Below are 6,000 nucleotides of genomic sequence, written 5' to 3' on the forward strand. Positions count from 1 at the left end.
CCCATAAAGTCTTCGTGCACCCAGACCTTGCTTCCTCGACGCATGTGTTTCCCAGGCGAGACGCTGCAAATTTGCCTCTTACCCCCTCATACGACGGCCCGTACGGCGTCCTCAACAGGACGACAAAGTGAGCGACAATCCTGCTTGATGGTCGTGAAGAGGTCGTCTCTTTAGATCACCTCAAACTCGCGTAAGCTCCCCTCAGATGTTTTCGACTTATCTGCAGATCTGCTTGCGCCGTGGCCCGCCCATCTCTGCCCCGTCGGCGCGTACATTTTGTCGTTCCGTCTAGGCGGCGAGCCCTGTAGCGCCCGCAGACGCTATAAAGAGGGGGCGCTAAGATAAGCGTTACCAGCCGTGTTAGAGGAGAATAAAGTGTGCAGCGCGTGCTCAGAACGCAAGCTTGCCACTGGCTTTTCAGAATGAGAAGCCTGCCACGGCGGTCATCTTGCTCTGTTGCTCCGCTGCGACCCTGCAAATTTGTAAAAGGGGCTCCACCTAGTATTGTGAGGGGAGAAGACCACTACGTCTCTAACCCAAACACCTCTCTGTAACCATTTAATTGTTAATAAATGCTTTAACCACCACCACCCGGGTACTCCGGCACCGTAGTGGTGTGTTTTACCACTGCACCACCCCGGCGGGACGTTTTTGAAGCGAAAAGCCTCAGTTCAATTGGCTCGTCAACAGTGTAGTGAGCGTGGCATTGTTGTCAGAAAGAGCCACAGCTGCGCATGCGCGAAACTACGTGACGTCAGAGGAGAGGTGCAGGTGGTCGAGCCGCCGCAGCCGCTACTGCAGCTCTTGGATAACCGCGTGGCGTCAGATGAGAGGCGCATGCTGGCACTGCCGGCTGACCTTTAGCTGCTGCCGCGCGCTGCTACTGATACGTGTCTGTGGTCGGAGCAGTCGGTATATATGTAGGAGCTCTCTAAGGGGAGCGCAGGCGGCCTTGAAAAAAGAGGATATTGAAGTAGTGGGCATGGAAGTTGGCCGAGGAGCGGAGAAATGACAGATGTAGGGCTCAGCAAGCTGCTGAAACGCTAGAAGAACGGGAGGCTCGCATTGTACACGGCGATAAAGAGACACTGAGCGTCGTTTTAGTGCGGCGATCACGGCAACTACTAAATTTTCCAAATGCAGAAAAGAACAATATAATGAGAGGCGTCGAGACAAACGAGCAGTGGAGACCCCTAAGCAGAGAGAGGAGCACCTAGCGAAACGATGATGACAAGAGGCTCAAAGACCGCTTTGAACTACCACCTGTTTTAACAGCAAGCAGAGTGAAAGTGACGAGGCCATCGACAACAAACTGAACAGTCGCCGGTGTAGAGACTGCACATTGAAAGTGTGTGAAAGCGCTGGTGCTACAAAGATGTTTAGGATTGAGTTTTTGGACAACCCGTTCTGTCATATATGTGACGTCTGCGAAACCTTGTGGCATCTACGAGATTTAAGACCGGCAAGTGGTGTCATGCGCGTAACATTCAACTTTGCATCTGTGCAACTGATTGAAACTGTGGTGAAAGTGTGTGCAACGTGCAGAGCATCTCTAGTTAAACAGAAATTTCCTCTGTTCAGCATTACCAACAGATATCACTATCCTCCTGAGCCTTTACGTTTGCCAGTGTTGAATGATGTGGCAGAGGCTTTGATATCCCTATGCAACCATGTAACAGCTAGATAAACCACACCTACGCCGAGGAAACCGTAAGCTAAGCAATGGCACCGCCGAAGATTTTCGCTTCTGATACCCGGGCTTAATCGCCCTAAGTTCCTGTCCATTCTCTTCTCTACTATCTCTCTTCTGTGCGCACAAGGCAGCGGAGGTGGCTCAGCTACAGAGCCAGTAGCTTGCCGTGCATTTTCTTTTCCTTCTTCCTACAGCCACAACAACAGCTGAAAGAATAGCGGAGAGTTTCATATTCAGGTAGAGGGCAAACCGGCAGCAAAAATAAATCAGATCAGAATTCTGGGGATGGTCATCGAATCTCACAGCAATAACGGAAAGGTCCTGAAGAAATTATAAAGTTACGCGATGCAAACCCTCCGGCGCTTTAGGAGGGTCGCTACTGAAGGATGTGGCCCCAAGTAGAGAAATGTATGAAAACTAACCCAGGCGTACATAATAAGCAGAATAAATTATGCCATGCCCTACCTGAATAACAAGGCTGGAGAAAAAAAGAAATTAGACTGCCTGATCTGAAGATGCAATAAGAAGGCGCTGGGAGTGACAATGGGTACCTCAAGCGAACGAGTTTTTCAGTGAGAGAGATTAAGCACGGCCGAGACGGGCGGGGTGATCCTTGCAAAAGGACTTAACCCAGACAGAGGAATTAAAAGTCACAATAAGTAGAGAAAGCAGGAACGCCTTGATGTCTCCTCTTTCCCTAGAAACATGCATCCTGAATTTAATGTCCAAAGAAGGTCCAAACCAGCCGAAGCTCTAGAACGACGGTTCAAGGACATAGGAGGGAAGGAAGCAGTATATGTTGATGCGGTAAGTGGCCGAACAGGTGTGGTGGTAGCCTCGGTACGAAGGCCGAGGGCCGCCGGTATCCTCGGCAGCCATGAGAGGCCGCAAAATAGAGATTGCGGAGGAAGTTGCGATAGCGCGATCTTGCGTAGGAACGGAAGCCAAGTTCATAATTAGCGAAAGCAAAACTGGCGTTCAAAATTTTGGAAAGGGGAGAATATCGCCGGAGGCAGCCACAATCCTCACCCAAAGAACGCTGATTAGGAAATTTCAGCCATTTTGGACCCCCGCTCAAGCTGCCACCCCTTATAACGAGACGGCTCATCAGATAGCCCGAGCTCTCCACTTCTGTGTTTTTGTCAAGCTCCCCGAACACTGAGCATATGATAAGCGTGTGCAAAATTACGGTTAAATCATCGGTCATTATAAATTGGGACGTACACTGGTACCTTCACCACTAGTTGGCCTAAATAATAGAGAAGCTGTCGTGTGGAGGCGGCTACAAACTAAATACCTTCATGAACCCGGTCTGGGCGTTTCACGCACTACCGATCCTACCCAAGTGGCACATGTGACCAATCCAATATTGGAAATTGATTGGCAACATCTGGCCCGCCAGTGGCCCGGTGCTGCCAATGCGCTACCAATAATGGTACAGCCGTGCGATCACATTCGGCAATATTCGACAAGTGATTTATATGATCCCGCATGATTGGCATTCAAGGGCTATCAATAGGCGGTAATGACCTTGCGTATAGAATTGTTTCCCAACATTGTATACACAATAAAATATGAGGGCCAATATTAGCCAGCCATCGTCATTGTCTCGCCCATAATTCGGGAATCATGGAACACATTGGTAAATATTTTCCTGACAGTATATATGGCTTGTCGACATTAAATATAGCTTGGAATTCATTGGTCAATATCGGCTTGCCAAAATTGTACTCAAGTGCAGTTACAGTGGCTGATATTTCCCAACGAGTTGTGGCCACTGGCCTACATTGGACATATCATGGCAAGCATTGGTAAATATTGTCTAGCCAGTATTGACGGCTTGTTAACATCAATTGTATCTTGGCATGCATTGGTCAAAATCCCCCTGCCAATCGTGACAGCTTCCCAACATTTAGTATCTCTGCAGATCAAATGGTCGATAAAGACATACAATGGCAAATATTGTCCGGCCAGTATAGCTGGCTTGTCGACATTTATATAACTTGGCATATGTTGGTAATTGTTATCCCACCTGCCTTAGTGGCTTCCCAACAATGTATACTGGGTTCCAATGGGCAATATTGCCCAATGAGCTGTGGAGACTGGCCAGCATTGCACCTATCTTGGCATACATTGGCGAATATTGCAATGCTAATATTGATCGCTTGTCAACTTTCAATGTATCCTGGCATACATAGGTCAATATCATTCTGCCAGTCGTCATGGCTTCCCTACATTGTATATCTGCAATTACAGTGGTTGATGTTGCCTGCCGAAGTGTAATGGCTTGCCAAAAACCATATGTCTTTACATAGCTTAATAAATATTCTATTACCATGATTGATGGTCTGTCAATTCGAAATGTTTACTGGCATACGATGGTCAATATTTTACTACTAGTTGAGATGGTTTACCTATTTTTTATCCATCATGGGGTTAGTGGTGGATATTTTATGGGCAACTGCGATGGCTTGCAACATTGCGAGCATTATTGTATGCATGTATTACAATTAACAATGTATTCTCAACCTGTATATCCTGATGTATTTTTAACGTCCCGAAGAATACTGTCGGATCCTTCGCGATGGCTTTCAACCCAGGCAGCACAAAGCATTGGGCCAATGCTGTAAGTACGACAGCAAACAGTGGCCCTACATTGGGCCAGCCTAACCAGCATGCTACCAACATAATACATGCCATTCAAAACCATGTCCAACAATGACCCAGACTAGCCAGTGCTCTCCCAGTGTTGGCGCTGACATTAGCCGACGCTGGCTAGCTTGGGCCAAGATGTACAGTAAGTACTCAATATTTGCACTGCCGTACATACAGAATGTCTATATTGGACCGAGATATCCGTTGTTCCTCCAATAATGGCTATAATGGGCCAAGCTGTCCTGCGTTCCTCCCTCGTTGGGATTTCCATTTTTTAAAACTGGCTACAATGCACCAAGTTGTCCTGTGTTCTTCCGGCATTGGAGGTTCCGGTTTTTAAACATGGCTACAATGGACAATGTTATCCTCTGTTCTTCTAGTATTGGATGTTCAGTTTTTTAAAGCTGGCTACAATGGACCAAGTTGTCCTGTGTTGCGTCGTCGTTGGCTGTACCTTTTTAAAACTGGCTACAATGGACCATGTTGTCCTGTGTTCTTCCGGCGTTGCCCGTTCAGTTTTTAAAACTGGCTACAATGAAGCAATGTGTCCTGTGTTCTTCCGACGTTGACCGTTCCATTTTTTTAAACTGGCTGTAATGGACCAATTTGTCGAGTTTTTCTAATATCAGCTATTCCTTTATGAAAACTGCCCACGATGGACTGCTTTGTCCCTTGATCTCCCATTGCCATTGCCATCCTAAAAATGTAGCTTTAATGTGCTGCCGAAGTGAATAATTTCCGTGGACCATTCAATCAAAACAAATTCTACAATTTTATGGTTGAATACACGTGCGCTGGATGCCAATCCGCGGCATTTAATTCCGACATTTCAGCCGATCGTTCGGACCTCACAGAGTACCACGTACGGGACGACAATTAATATAACGCATTCAAGCACGTAGCGCTGCAGCTGTCTGGATTCGTCTTTTCGGTGCAGTCATATGCGGCGCACTTTTCGGGGTCAGCTATATGTGTTTATGGTTTTAGGCTATTCGCATGCATGCAGATTTCGTCGCAGGCGCACACGTTTGTCGCACAATCATATCTGATGATAGCACGACCGTGCGACCACATATGTATACCCCAGACTGGCTTGCACTCACGACCCAATATGCCTGTATTGGACGCCGATTACATCCCTGCATCTACTTAACCTCTAGTACAAATCCAGATGTCAGTGAGAACGCGCATACAAAACGAAATCGTGTCGCCATAGCATGATCATGTGCCATTAAATTAGTGATTAGAAGGCAGCTTTTTCATTGCCGAGAAGGAAAACGTTGCCTCAAGTTGAAGGAACAAATGACCATTTTCTCAGCGATGTTTTTGTTGTAGTGCTTTTGTATTATCCATAAGGAACTACGCGCAGCATCGTCTGTTACCTGGAGAAAGGACCGAATATGATGTGGGTACTTTCTAGATGCAATAACTGGAAAATCAAAAGCCGGAAGACTCGCGTGGTTGCCATTTTAGTTTTGGGCATTCACACGGTGGTAAAAAAAATGACAGTTTTTCGCGCAGACATCGAGCATGAAGGCCTCGGTAAATTTATATGGCGCACAACATATATATCGGCAATAAACAACAAAAATAGTTTGTTCCGCCTAGTATTTTACAGTTTGACCATTCCAACCGCGCTAGGTGGTGGCAAA

This window comes from Amblyomma maculatum, chromosome 5 (assembly GCF_055883805.1).
Source record: "Amblyomma maculatum isolate TAMU_Amacu chromosome 5, ASM5588380v1, whole genome shotgun sequence".
NCBI classification, from domain to species: domain Eukaryota; kingdom Metazoa; phylum Arthropoda; class Arachnida; order Ixodida; family Ixodidae; genus Amblyomma; species Amblyomma maculatum.